The sequence below is a fragment of the Mustela nivalis genome (assembly GCF_964662115.1).
Source record: "Mustela nivalis genome assembly, chromosome: 16".
NCBI lineage: Eukaryota > Metazoa > Chordata > Mammalia > Carnivora > Mustelidae > Mustela > Mustela nivalis.
Window position 1 is genome coordinate 15627803 of NC_139035.1, and position 16107 is coordinate 15643909.

Consider the following 16107-nt stretch of genomic DNA (forward strand, 5'->3'; position numbering starts at 1 on the left):
GAAAAATAATAATAACTTGAAAAGGCAAACATTCCTGAATAGACGGAACAATAAAGTGCATATTTTTCTTGACTCAAATTCACACCCTGTAGCATTCTCATTCTATCCAAATGAGCTATTTGAGGTGGGACTATTGATAAATTTTACTTTAAGCAATGTAGTTCTCAGAAAAGGTGTACGGCATCACACTAGTTCAAACTGCTTTCTAAAAATTTTGGTCTTGGTTAGCTCCAATACCCAGTGTCCTTGACTGAATTCCTGCCATTGTCCATTACCTGTAACCCTTGCTTCATGTTTCTGTCTCTGCAGCCCATTTTGACAGTGAATGAGTTAGCCTGTATATTGCAAAACACAGAAAACTCGAGTCAGGAAATATTTTATAATCAACACCCAGCGAATGAAAGTTAGTGTTTGGTTTATTGTACAACCAAAACAAATTAGAGAATGTTTTGCTTCCCTCTAAGAAACATAAAGCCCAAACAGAAGTTAAAATTGATTCAACATGCTTTTTCCATAGCCTGTAATAACTTTTATCTTCACACCTAAGGAGTCCCCAACATGAGATCCATTCATGAGTTCTCCCATGTGCCCAACCCATTGGATTAACAAAGCATTCAAAAAGAACAGCTGAGGAGCATACCTAGAGGGATTACACGAACTGGAACATCACGGTGCTTTGAAGATGCCCTTGGAAGAAACAAAGATTGCTGAAGGTGGCACATTTCACCTTGCTCAAGGAAGATCACAGAAATAATAGTTTGTAATGTATTCAACTCAAAACCCATGTTAATTGCTCTAGGGCAAACTTTGATTCTGACAACTAATTACAAATATGTTTTCCTAATTATAGATCTTGAGAAAACTTGTGTAACTGTTAAGTGAGGGGTGCAACATAGCATCTTTAACTTTATTAGACTTAATCAATTTCTCAGCAGTTGGTATTAAATCGTACCTGAAATCAGGTACAATTTATTTTTGAAAAGTCATCACCTAAAACTGTGATAACTCTGAAAACACTTGTGCAAGGCTCCCCTTCTACGTATTACACGACAAGTTTAAAGCTCAGAGTGACGGGTGGCTGGGAAGCAGGCACAATTGATGGGGGTGGGGATAATGGTGACAAAACTCTGAGGAAATGGCCTGTACATCACATGGAAGCAGGTGACTTGATGCCTGTCATCAGAGCAGGCTCTGGGGCAACAAGGGTAGACTGGAAATCACGGACTCCTAAGACCCAACAGGCTGACTGAGAAAACACGGCCCCGAAATGCCTGGCCTATAAACTCACGCTAATTTTGCCCAATCCTTGAGGATATATGAAAATAGACTGAAAAATTTTGTCTTTAAACCAACTGTTCCGCTTCCTAAATTCTAATTTGATTTAAATTGCGTACTGATGTATGAATTGCCCGATGCAACATTCTCATTTGCTGTCAGCTTGGAAATATACCATTTAGAAATTAAGTCCCTGTGCCTTTTTCCCTCATTATTTCATAATAATGGGAAGATCATCATTTTAATGTAAACACCTGGTCAAAAATCTTTCCAGTCTACCAGCATTCATATAGATAAATATCTGTAAAACTTGTTTGGTTTTTCAATTATTTTTTTAATATAATATTTGCAATATTGTTTCTGGAATAAATCATTAATATTTTTGTTACAGGCAATATAACGCTGAGAAAGAAATTGAGTTAGAATTCTAAATTGACAACTCACTAGACATGTTCCTTTGAATAAGTTACTTAACCTGAGTTTCAATTTTCTTATATATAAAATCAGAATAACATAGTGTTTAATAGTGCTCAAAATTGTAACTACTAAATCTAGGTATTAGTGTGGTATCCTACCTTTGATCACATATGAGTCAAAAGCACAGAAAATCAAAAAGGATGAAAAGCATAGAGCCATTTTCTACCCATAAACACTCAAGAGATCTGTTCTTCCAGTGGCCAGCAAGAGCTACTAAAGTCTGCTCTTGTTACCCTCTAAATCCATAAACCCAAAGCTCTTTCTCACTATTGTCCAATCAGTGAGGTTATGCCACTCAGATGTTTTTGATACCAAGTGTGTAAATCCTGAACTCCAATTAACTAAAAATGCTTTAGAAAAAGAGTAGTTCTGGGGTGCCTGGGTGGCTCAGTGGGGTTAAGCCTCTGTCTTTGGCTCAGGTCATGGCCTCAGGGTTCTGGGATCAAGCCCCGAATCAGGCTCCCTGCTCAGCAAGGATTCTGCTTCCTCCTCTCTCTCTACCTGCCTCTCTGCCTACTTGTGATCTCCCTGTGTCCAATAAATCAATAAAATCTTTAAAAAAAAAAAAAAAAGAAAAGAGAGAAAGAAAGAAAATGAGTAGTTCTTCATATTGGTGGTTGCCAGAGAAGAAGGGTATGGAAAGATGGGCAAAAATAGGTGAAGGGGACTAAGAGATACAAACTTTGGGTTACAGAAAAAGTAAGTCACAGAGATGAAAAGTACAGGATAGGGAACACAGTCAATAACACTGTAATAATGTATGGTGACTATATTTGTCACGGTGGGTACCAAGTAATATATAGAATTGTTGATTCACTATGTCCTACACCTGAAACCAACATAACACTGTATGTTGACTATACTCCAATTAAAAAAAAAAAAAAAGAAAATGACTAGTTCTTTGTTCTAAAGATAATCTTCCCTTTGAGGAAGCAAATCTAGAGGTGAAAAGAAGGGGTTTCATTTGCAGAAGTCTGTTTAGTACGGGATAACTCTGACTCCCAGACCTTCCATTACAGAAGACTACATGCTCTTTCAAGAACTCTTTGCTAGGATAATATTCAAGATGGGCAGGGGAGGATGAGCAAGTTGCCTGATTCCATTTTCCAGGGTAGCTTCCAGTTTTTCTGAAGCCGTTGAAGCCAACCAAGCTAACAATGACTCTTCCTTCAACATTGGATCCGGGAGTCATGAATCAGTGCAGAGGAACCTGAGGAAATGATCATCAGTAATTTAGTGTATCAAGTTTTCCAAGTACTTCAGGACTAGATTTCTGCAACATATTTAGCCTGTGGCAAAGAATGGTCAGATCGTAATTTGTCAGGACTAGGGCAGGTTCAAGGTTTGAGACAGGATACACAAGACAGCAGAATGTTCCTCATTCTTCTTCCAGAGAAATCCAAGTGGAACAGTACAACGGTAAAGGAGAATCAGGTTGACTGAGGGGAGAGAAAATGGAGAGAAAATAATCACCACACAATATCTTAAAAGGCTGGAAATTATGAATTTGTCATGAAACAGATCGCTCGTTTTCATATCTTTAAAGGACTTCCCTTCATTTCCTTTCCTTAACTGAACCTGGATCCTTCATGGGTTTTGCTTTTCCCACAACCCTGTACATGTGAAGTTCTTCCCTCAATGTCCCAGGTACCACAGGGTCCCAGTGCGCAGCATCTGCAGCCTCCCCACACCCACCTCTGCTTCCATTTCACTTTCACCTTCACTCAACACCCTCCCCTCTCCTTTGATGCTCAGGACACCTGACTATCCCACAGGTCAGTTGGATTTGTGCTAATGGGCTCCTTGACCTTGGGCCATGAAGAAAGGCCCACATTCTGCTAGCCCTGCACTGTAGGTCCCAGGCCTCTGGAGATTTATCTTCTTCCAACAAGAGCTACTCCTTTGAACCTCCTGCCTAAATACCCATTTAGCTTCTCTGTTCATTATTTCCCTGACTTATTTCTCTATGTTTGTTGAGGATTTTAGCACCTGGCATACCATTTTCGTAAGTCGGCTTCTTCCATCCTCCAGGGAGTTCTGGCTGTGGCTCGGGGTCTCTAGACTCACAGCCCTTCAATCTGCTCTACTGTCGTGACAGCAGTGATGTCAGTTTTACTTAAGTATAGCCCAACAGAAATCTTTGTAAGAGCCTTGTGAGTAGATATTATCCCCCAACTCTAGATGAGAAAATGGAGATGAAGAGGTTTTTTGGTGGATGTTGTTTGTTTTGTTTTGATTTTTGAGATTGGACAGGTGCTAAGTAAGGACTTGAGATATATTCCCAACTCTGCTCTCAAAAGCAAATTTTTTTAAAGATTCTATTTATTTATTTATTTGACACAGAGAGAGAGAGGGAGAAGGGGCACAATCGGGGGGGGGGGTAGCAGAGGGAAAGGAAGAAGCAGACCCCCTGCTAAGCAGGGAGCCCGATGAGGGACCCCATTCCAGTGCCCTGGGACCCTGACCTGAGCCACAGGCAGACGCTTAACCCCCTCAGGTGCCCCAAAAGCAGATTTTTTTAACAACTAGACTATGCTACCCCCTACTTAATCTTTACCTGAATATAAATTTGTTTTCTTCATTCCTAGCTCCCTGTAGCATAAATTCTATCACTGTTCCATCCAATTCACTTTTGAAATACCGAACTGTGAAATCTGTAGTCTACCAACTTCTTCCTTGCCATCTGTCACTCATTCCGACTAAACCTCACTTTCAAGCTCACAATTTTTAGTTTCTTGACAACTCCCTGGTTTCCTGAATTTTCCTTTCCTTCCTTTCTACCTCATCCTGCATCTCACCAACAGAACAATCCAGCTACGTTTTCCATTTTCCATCCCCTTACGTCATCACAACCAGTCTGCCAATCTCATCTCAACTGTCCTTTCGCTCCACTCCAGTCCCAGGGGACAAGGATGGCTGAAAGGAGTGTATGTTAAGTTAGTACATATTTAACGGGCATTTAATTAGTAGCTGCTGTAGAGCCACTAATATGTGAGGATTAAGAGACACAGTCCCAACCTCAAGGAAGAACATACAGTCTGGCAGGAAAAGGCACGCAAATTGTTAAGTGTTACAAGTCTTAATTAAACAGTTTGCATTCAGTGGAGACAAAGGTTCACTTAAGTCCAAGAAATACAAAACCATACTACTGGATAGTCATCGATGGGAACACTGAGGTCTCCCAGAAGGCCGGCAGAAGTTTGGGTGGAAAGAAAAACACAGTAAATCCTTTGTCAAAGTTCTACATGATTATGTTGGTGAATGAAGATGAGGTAGTTAGGAGGTGCAACTTCAGGATAAACAAACCTAGGAGTTACAGTGGAAATACTGGTGAGAATTATAATAGGAACCATCATTTTTCTTCTTCCAGCAACAATCTTGATATTCCTTTGGGAATTCACTCCACCACTCCCTGTCCAAAGCTGGTCCAAATGCAGTGAATGAAAGAACTCTGATAAGGGCTACCTAAAAAGAGACTCTCTTACAAACTGAATTTAAACTTGAGCTACTGCAGTCATCTGACCATCACCTGAAGGCGGAGAATAAAAGCCAATGTGCCAAAGACAAGCATAATGTATCAGAGACAGAGAGACAGAAACTGAGCCTAAAATTAAACTGCTCCTGAAACTACCTCCAGCTCTAGACCACTTTTCAGGTTCATGAATAGGACCTGAATATTCATATCTGTACTCATGAATATGAATGTAACCAAATCTAATAAGGAGGGTAGACGAAGCCAGACCTCATTGAATGGTGTGTTTTTCTTGCATATACAAAAATTCAGAAAAGAGGTTAACAGCTTACACTCGTATAAGTAGGCTGTCTGGATTTAAATTCTGTATATTTCACCTATTAGCTACGTCATTTAGGACAAGTTACTTAACTTTTCTGTAATTTTTTTTTGTAAAATGTGGATAATAACAGCTTCCACCTCATAAATTTGCTTGCTATGAGGATTAAGCAAGTTAAGCTCCTAGAACAATTTCAGTCTTATTTGTAAGATAAGGATCATCTGAGTACCATGAGGGTCCAGGGGCAGAAGTAGAGATGAGGATTTACACCAGGAAAAGTGAAAATGTGTGTTATGTGTGTATCCTTGGAGAGAATTCTACAAGGCTACATGCCAGATTGTTATCAGAAGTTATCTCTCAGGATTGGTAGTGGGTGTCAGCAGAGGGCTGTTACTTTAATACATAATCTTTATAACACATGGACTTTATTACATACTTAATGTAAAACAAAACAAACTGGTAATAGAAACTTAAAAGGTTAAATAATTGTTTTTAAATGCTGTATTTTATAATTTTTTTAAAATATTTTATTTATTTATTTATTTGAGAGAGAGACAGAACACAAGCAGGGGGAGGGGCAGAGGAAGAGGGAGAAACAGACTCTCTGCTGAGTAGGGAGACCCCTGCAGGGCTTGATTTCAGGACCCTGAGATCATGACCTGAGCCAAAGGCATACACTTAACCGACTGAACCACCCAGGTGTCCCTCAAAATTTTTAAGTAGTCTATGCACCCAATGTGGGGCTTGAACTCATGACCCTGAGATCAAGAGTCACATGTTCTACCCACTGAGCCAGCCAGGCATCCCTAAAATACTGTATTTTAAAAACTGTGAAGACCAGTTTCCAAGACAATATGACTTGAAATGCCATTAAATCAATGCTTTTTCTATTAATAAAATAAAATGAAATAGTCATACATATGTCATAAGATTATATGTAAGAATCGGAGCAGTATGATAGTATAAACCATGTAACCGGGGGTCAGAATTCATGCATATGAACTGTCAAGAGCATTTTCTGGATCTCTGATGTAATTGAGAGACCCTTGAGATTGAACTAGAATGATTACATACCACTCTTCTCTTTAGCCATCTGCCACTTTCCTCTTCCCCGGCAATTGCTATTTACAAAAATGAATCTGTTTTGATTTGGGGAATAATCAAGGGCAAAAATTAAAAATGGTGTCCACAACCAAAAAGTCTGAATACATGAATTCTCTAATAAGTTATTATTTTTAGGTTTAAAAATACAAATATTTTATTTAAAAGTTTTTATTTAAATTCTAACTAACATACAGTGTAATATTAGTTTCCGGTGTACAGTATAGAGCGTCAACACCTGTCCACCTGTGCTCATCAGAGAACATGCCCTCCTTAATCCCCATCACCTGTTTAACCTTTCCTGCCACCTACCTACCCTCAGGTCATCATTAGCTCTCTACAGTTAAGAATCTGTTTCTTGGGGGAAAAAAAAAAAAAAAAAGAATCTGTTTCTTGGTTTACCTCTCTCTCTATGCTTCAGTAATAAAAATTTAGGTTGACAATATTCAAGTGTACAACATAGTGATCTGACAATTCCATACATTATGTAATGCTCACCATAAATATAGTTCTCATCTGTCACCATACATTACAATATTAATGACTATCTTCCCTATGCTATACATTTCATCAATAACTTTTAAAAAACGATTTTTCTTCTCCTGAAGTGCAAATAATTTGCCTTTGTACTACTGACCACATATGGCAGCAGTGATAAGTATTCTTCCAGCAATGATTATGAAATGCATCAACAATGGTAAAATCTGTATTTTCTCTTCAATCAGTATAGAAAATCTAAATGACCATGATGGTGTTATAATTAAAATACAAGTAAATTTCTCTGACTGCAGCTTTAGCTAGAGGTCTGTTTATTAGAATTTTGCCTCTTCCCACCACACACACACTCTTTTTCTAAGGTCTTAACCCTGAATACATTAGATATGTAAACTGAAAACATAAGAATTTTATAAACAAAATTATTTTGCCAAGTACAAACTTTATTCTCTTTGACCCTCAATTGAACTTACTGGAAATATTTTATTTTTATTTAAGCAGAACCATGAGAAAGATTATTTTGTTCTAAGCTGATAATATTCTGCACATTCAAAATTACCTTTTTCTCTAGAAGTATCAGAAGAGCTTCATAAATAATCAGAAAGTGAAGCAGAGACACTAAAATACAGAGCATGGGAGGATATATAGTGAATTTTTTATGACACAAATTTCTTGACTTCTCATTTTGCAATATGTTTACATATTTATATATAGTTTGAGTAGTGTACCACAATGAGATTTTTTCCTCAGAATTGGGAATGAGAGCTGCATCTATTATTGAAAAAGAAGGTTAAATAAAAGCTGAATCTATGTTAGAAATAAAAGCATACTACCCAGGGGTGCCTGCCTGGCTCAGTCAGTAGAGCATGCAACTCTTGATCTCAGGGTTGTATGTTCAAGTCCCCACTGGGTGTGGAGATTACTTAAAACAGAAAGAAGAAAGAACTAAAGGAAGGAAGGAAAGAAGAGGGGGGAGGGAGAGAGAAAGAAAAGAAAAAAAAAAGCGTGCTATCCAAAACACTACCTCAAAGTAAGAGGAAATTAAAATAATAATGATAATTAATAATTAATAATGATCCAACATGGAGCGGGGCGGGCTGGTTACTGGAAAAGAAAAATCTGGTTATAGGTAGAGTTCTGGTTTGACACCAGAAAGTACTTTTTCCCTGACTGCAAAATCATCGTGTCGTGACTACATGAAAAAATGTTAGAAAGGATCGTAGTGTTCCTTCTCAATAGAGAAACTTATCCGTCTTTTGAAAGTTGCCCATCATATAAATCTTTGTTTTCTCCTGAATACAGAAACTAGGAAGGCAGGAGGGTTGCCAGATTCAATAAATAAAAATACAGAGTGCCCAGCTAAATTTAAATTTCACAGAGAATAAAATCTTAGTACGTCCCCTCAAGCTCTGCAAATGTTGAGCCTCCTGTATTTTGTTCGGCAACCCTAGAAGGGAGGACATTTGATTTCCTAGCCTCCTGTACAGCTAGGCTGTAACACGGGATAGAATTCTGTCCTAAAACTGACCCATTAGATGCACTAACTAGACCTTGAATCAGAAACAGGAAGAGCAGAGAATCCAGGTAGTGGTGGTGATGGTAACCTCAGCAGCATGTTTCCATGGTAACGAGGACGCTCTCGTGCGGCCCTGAGGCCCAGCAGTGTAGTTCTGTCTTCCTGGGTCCAGTAGCAGCAGCGTCTCCACAGACAGATTGGGGGGGGGGGGGCGGATTTTGCTCCTTCATCTCTTCTTCTGGCCTCATTTCCAAGTTCAGCCCTTTAGAATTCGTGATGATTATTCGAGCTACCTGTGTTCTTTTCTGTTGAAATTGCCCGGAATCACTTCATTCCTCTTCAGGCATGCCTCAGACATAATAGGTTCAGCTCCAGACCACCACAAAATGACTAGCACAATAAAGTCAAATGAAATTTTTGGTTTCCCAAAGCATAGAAGTCACGTTTCCACATACCCATAGTCAATTAAGAGTGCAAAACTGTTACATCTAAAAAAATGTGCATACCTTAATTTAAAAACTCTATGGCTAAAAATGCTAACCATCCCCTGAGCTTTCAGAGAGTCGTGACCAGAGAGCCGGTGGACAGTCTTGCCTCTATGCTGCTGGCTGCTGACCGATCAGGGTGGTGGGGGCAGCACTTTCTTAAAATAGAACAACCGTGAAGTTTGCTGCAGCAAATGACTCTTCTCTTCACGAACAAGTTCTCCATAGCACGTAATGCTGTTGGATAGCATTTTACCCAGAGGAGAGTCAGTTCTCTCAAACCCTGCCACTGCTTTATGTAATTAAGTTTATGGAATAGCCTAAATCCTCTGTCATCATTTCAACAGTCTTCACAGCATCTTCACCAGGAGATTACGTCTCAAGAAGCTACTTTCTTTGCTCATTGGTAAGAAGAAACGCTTCATCTGTTCAAATTTCATCAAGAGGTTGTAGCAAGTCACTCACATCTTCAGTCTCTTCCTCCACAGAAGTCTTGAACTCCTCAAAGTCATCCATGAAGTTTGGAATCGACTTCTTCCATGTCCCCCTCTTCTCGTGAGTCACTAATGTTCTCCATGCCACCTAGAATGGTGAGTCCTTTCCAAAAGGTTTTAAATTTACTTTGCCCAGATCCATCAGAGGAAGCACCACCTTCAGCAGCTCGAGCCTTATGAAGTGTCTTTCTTAAACAGTAAGACTTGAAAGTCCAAATAATGCCAGGATGCATCAGCAGCAGCACGGACGTTGGGTGAGCAGGCATGAAAATAACACTGATCTCGGTATCCATCTCCATCAGAGCTCCTGAGTGAGCAGGTGCATTGCCAGTGAGCAGTAATATTTTGAAAGGACTTTCTGTCTGAGCAGTAGGTCTCAACAGTGGGCTCAAAATATTCAGTAAGTCATGTTACCGAAACAGATGGGCCGTCACCCAGACTTCATTGTTCCACTTACAAAATACAGGCAGAGTAGGTTTAACATGATTATTTTTTTATTTAAATTCAATTACCCAAGGTATAGTACATCACTGGGGTGTTTTTTTTTTTTTTTTTGAAGATTTTACTTACTTATTTGACAGACAGAGATCACAAGTAGGCAGAGAGGCAGGCGGGGCGGAGAGGTGGAAGCAGGCTCCCTGCTGAACAGAGAGCCCAATGCAAGACTCGATCCCAGGACCCTGGGATCATGACCTGAGCTGAAGGCAGAGGCTTTAACCCACCCAGGCACCCCATCATTGGGTTTTGACATAATGTTCAATGATTCATCGGCTCAGTGTCACACCTAGTGCTCATCACATCATGTGGCCTCCTTAATGCATAATTCTTAAGGGCCTTAGTATTTTCAGAGTAGTAAATGAGCACTGACTTCAACTTAAAGTCACCACGGCATTCACCCCTAACAAAAGAGTCAGCATGTCCTTTGAAGCCAGGCACTGACTTCCCCCCTTCTCTAGCCCTGAAAGTCAGAGATGGCATCTTCTTCCCATGGGAGGCTATTTGATTGAAAATCTATTGTTTGGTGGAGCCATCTTCATTAATCATCCTAGCTAGATCTTCTAGATAACTTGCTGCCTCACTGTGCACACTAAGGTTATGGAAGCCGTTTTTCTCCTTAGACCTCATGAGCTAACCTTTGCTAGCTTCAAACTTTTTCCCTGCAGCTTCTTCCCGTCTCTCAGCCTTCATAGAATTAGAGAGGAAAAAAGACAAGGGAATGGTCTGTCAGGGGAGCAGTCGAAACACACACATTTATCAATTAAGTTGACTATCTTACATGGGCACAGGGCACCCCCCCCAAGACAGTACTCATAGTAACATCAAAGATAATTGATCACCGATCACTGTAACAAAAAATAACAAAAAAGTGTGAAATATTGTAGGCATTACCAAAATGCAACACGGACACATGAAGTGACCAAAGGCTGTTGGAAAATGGTGCCAACAGACTTGCAGGATGCAGGGCTGTCACAAGCCTTCAATTTGGAGAAAATGCAGTATCTGCACAGCACGATAAAGTGAAGTACAATAAAATGATGTATGCCTGTATAAAAACCCTATGTAATATCAGGAGAGAATGATTTGGAGTGGGGGGGGGGAAGAATCAAAGTATTCAAACGATAAATTTCCAGGCATCTTCTTGAGAACAAAACAATCTTCACTTCCTCCCAAGGACAGCAGAGCACAGTTTAGAGCATGGACTCTGGAATAATGTTCCCCTGGTTTCAAGCCCAACTCTGCCACTTACTACCTAAGTGACCTTGAGCAAGCTACTTAATTTTTGGTGGATCAGAAAAGTTCCTATTTCTGTATCTGTAAAATGAGAATAATAATGTCTATCTCATAGAATTGTTTTGAATTTCAAGTGAGCTAACATATTTTATGACAGCGACTGGCACACAGAAAGCACTACATACATGTTTACAGAACAAAAAGTGGGGCATCTGGGTGGCTCAGGTGGTGAAGCATCTGTCTTTGGCTCGGGTCGTGATCCTAGGGCCCTGAGTTCGAGTCCCACAATGGGCTCCCTGCTCAATGGGGGGCCTGCTCTCCTTCTTCCTCTGCCCTTCCCCCTGCTTGGGCTCTCTGGCTCTATCAAAAAATTAAAATCTTTAAAAAGAAAAAAAAAGGCAATCATCATTCACAATCCCAAGTTGTACTCAGAGGCAAAAATAGCCCATGATAATTACCTTACGGATTCCCTCAACCAGGGGCCAGAAAAGGGCTTCAGAGGAGTCTTGTGTGTGAGATAAACTCTTCCATCACTAGGACATGTAAGAACAAGCAAAACATTCTTAATATTAGCACTGAGACCTCCAGCACTGGAGGTCAGTCTAGTGATCTTGATGGGCCTTACGTGAAAGTGAGATAGGTAATATTTGGGAAACTACCTGCCATAAAACATCACCCACCTAGCTTGTTATGGTTTTACAGAGTTATCTGTTAACAAACAAGGCAGCAAAGGCACCTAGAGAGGGATCACATAGCTAAACACCATGAGCAGATTATAAAGGAGACTTTATTTGATTAATCAATTGGTACTACAGGTCCTGGAGTAACATCATACAGGATTGGGAATTTTTAGTAGAATCCACGATGAGAAGCAAGAGAGAGAATTCCATTGTCTTTTGATGAAAAGAGAGGGAAGTATGACATTGAGGTCAAGAGCAAGACAGGAGAGAAGAGACCAAATGAGAATAAAGAAGGGGAGAAGAGGAATGACACCTTCAACTGAAAGATTATTTTTTTCCAGCTAACAAATTACTTTTCACTGACTCACTTAACTATTCCTTGTCTCAATATGTAAATTTATCTAGAACCTAAGACCAAAAAAAGGCAAACTTATAAAATATGCCAATAATACGATGAACATAAGCCTAGAGCCTGTGCTGATCCTGCTTATATTTTCTTAACCAATGTACTGAAAAAGGAAGAGACTCCAAAAACCACTGGCATAAACTAGAAGCAAAAGGTACTACAGAAAAAGAAAGCACTAACGCCAAATCCAGAAACACATTTAAGAAATGGAAACAGCTTTCTTCCATCAGCAGTTAACTCTGGAAACTCCTTGAAGATGACACTAAACTTTAAACCATGTTGATAAAGCAGCTTAGCATGAAGGTGAGGTCCCAAGAATTCAAGAATTTAGCTACTAAATTCTTCCTATGCCTCCATTAGACTCACTACAGTGCCTGGTACCCAAAAGGTGCAAATTATTTTGCTAGGTGTTTGGCAAACTGACTTTGCTCAAAGCTCTCCATTCTCTCAGTGGTTGAATTTAAGTTGAGAATAAAAACAATATGTTTACAGTTTTTCAAATACTCTACTGAAGGAAAAAGGGATCTATAGTTTTACAGATTAATAACATACCACTCAGATTTTCCTTGAAGACTTTCATTTATTTTCAAAGTTCTGGCTTGGTTGGTGTCCCAGTACAAAACTCTGGGCAATTAGTAAATAAAGCAATCTACTCATAAGACTAATGGCTCAAGTCCTTCTTAAAGCAGAAGTTAACACTGAAAAAAATTTTAAAAATAAATAAAATTTTTTTAAAAAACTATTGAAACATGCCATTACCTTAAAAAAAAAGAAGTTAAGTAGCACCATGTTATTGAGAAAGGTGATCATGAACATCCCTCTTAGCAACTTTTTCATTTTCAGAAATTACTGTCCTTAGTGATAACAAAAGTTGGAAGAGGAACTTGGATTCCAGAAATAAAGAAATTATTCTATCAGCTCAAACCTGACAAGAAGAAATTAGGGAAAGGCAATATATGAAGAAATAATGGCTGAGATTTTTCCAGAATTTAAAAAAGAGCTTCACTGCTCCTTTTCTCCACCACCATGGTGCACGTGGTTGATTGCTCCTCATGTTTTCTCACAAGACTTCCAGGATCAAGCAACTCCTGGCCAAGAAACAAAAGCAGAATCATCCCATTCCCCAGTGGATTTGGATGAAAACTGGTAATAAAATCAGGTACATGAAGGGCCTGGGTGGCTCAGTCAGCTGAGCATCTGACTCTTGGTTTCAGCTCAGGTCACGATCTCATGGGTGGTCCTGAGATCAAGCCCTGTGTCGGGCTCCACGCTCAACCAGGAGCCTGCTTGAGAGTCTCTCTCCCTTGGCCTCTCCCCCTACTCCCACACTCCCTCTCCCCCTCCAAAATAAAACCTTAAAAAAAAAAAGAAAAAAATGCTAAAAATTAATGAGCTAAGCATCTAACTTAACAAGTTAGAAGAATAAGCCCAAAGAGAGGAGAAGAAAGGAAATACTAAAGGTAAGACATTAGAAAGGATTGATGAAGCCCAAAATTATTTCTTCAAGGACCAAAAACATGGACACACTTCTGACAACACTAAGCTAGAAAAAAAAGGGGGGGAAAGTCACAATATTAGCAATGAAAACCATACGTGCAACAAAGATTTTTAAAAATGAGAGATTATTAACAACTTTATGTCAGTAAATTTGAAAATTTAGGTGTAATAGACAAATTCCTCAAAAAAATTATAGATTGAACAAAAAGATTTTTAAAAATCTGAATGGACCTACAGACACTATCTACATGCAAACAACGTTTCATATATACTCCCACTTAGAAATGAGATCTAAAATAGTAGAGGCTGAATCTTCAGGAGAAAAGTGGGACTTGAAATGAATGTACAAATTGAATATCACATGGATGAATGGAAGAAAAACAAGGAAAATCACTTGAGAAAAGGAAAGACCTAGAAAAGGAAATGAGAACAGTGTACTTGTTTTTGTGACAGGAAAGAAATAGGACTGCCTAGAATAGAGAATATATTTTGGATGATGAAAAGATAGGAAAGTGCCAGATCATGAAAGTACTTAAAATCCCAAAAGAAGAGTTTAGAAAAGATTTTAGGGAAGAAGAGAACCATTTAATTACTGTTTTTAGTAGAAGCTATGCGTGGCAGCAGGGAGTGAGAGAGGAGCCTAGGTTTAGACTAATGATATGATGGATGGAATGATATTAAGTAATCAGACATGAGATATGAAATCTGGTTAGCTCCTCCAACCCATCTGAAGTCAAAGATACCCATTTCTCGGTCAATGGTAACATTTATTTAACATGTGTGGGTGTGACATTATATGCCAGACACTACGCATTTACATGGTTATTTTATGTCATTCTCCCATGTCACTATGGTGGTAGTCATTAGCATCCTGATTATACGTATTAAGTAACTTTCCCAAACACTCTTATGTAGTAAGAAGTAGAATCAGAATTTGGCCATACAGATTCCAACCCCAAAGGCTAAGTTCTTAAATAGTAACATGGAGGCAGCTTCCTAATAGGACAGCGCACTGTAAACCCCCCCTTTAATTATATCTTATTTTTTTCTCTGACCTTAAGTTATTTTAAATATCTAAATGCTCAAAAATAATATAAATGCTTGGAAATGAGACATACTATATAGCTTCTAATATATATTATCTTTTTTTTAGATTTGTTTATTTATGTGAGATTTATTCATTTATGAGAGAGAGAGAGAGAGAGCGTGTACAGAAGCAGGTGGGTAGCAGGCAGAGGGAGAAGCAGGCTCCCTACTCAACAAGAAGCCCGGTGTAGCACTAGATCCCAGGACCCTGGGATCCTGACTTGACCCAAAGGCACACACTTAGCTGACTGAGCCACCCAGGTGTTCCTAATACATACTATCTTTATTAAGCAGGATTTTATCAATAAAAACCTTATCAATAAGGTTACCAACATACCCTTTCATGAGACTAGCATAAAAACAATAGTGTATCTAGTTGTCTTTAATCTCTCTAATGTATTTAGAAACCCTCTTTGAACTCCAATATTAATGAAAAAGTCCTTTGTTCAAATACAGTGTAAGTCCATCAGGAAAAGGTCAGCCAGGGCCCTACTCATTCCTCCGTCTGCCGGCATGATTCATAATTCACCTCTTCTCTCTTCTTCACTCTGGTGGAATCCATACAAACAAGAGGTCCTGGTGTGGATTACAGGAACACTGCTACTCAGTCATTACAGAATTAGAACCATATACACAAGTCAAAGAAATCCTCCGTCTACTAGCTCACCCACAAAAGCTAACCTGTACTGACTACACCTCTAACCCAGGGGTTTACCTCTGAGGGTGACCTTGACCCTAATGGGCAGTTGGCCATGTCTTGAGACATTTCAGCTGCCACAACTCGGGGGGAGGGTTTCTGGCATTTTACTGGGGGGAAGCCAGGGATGCTGCTAAGCCTCCTTCCTGCAATGCACAAAGAGCCCCTCACAACGAGAATTATTCAACCTGAGATGTTACAGTGACAGAGATGAGAAAGCCTGCACTTCGTTCCCGCACTATGCACAGAAAGTTGTTTTGCTCAGGAAGGAATTAAACACAAATCCAGGGGCAGAGTAGGAGTCAGGAGCAAGGGTAGGCATTACTCTAGAAATGAGACTCAGACCTGAAAGCCATGTCAGATGTGGTGGAATAGT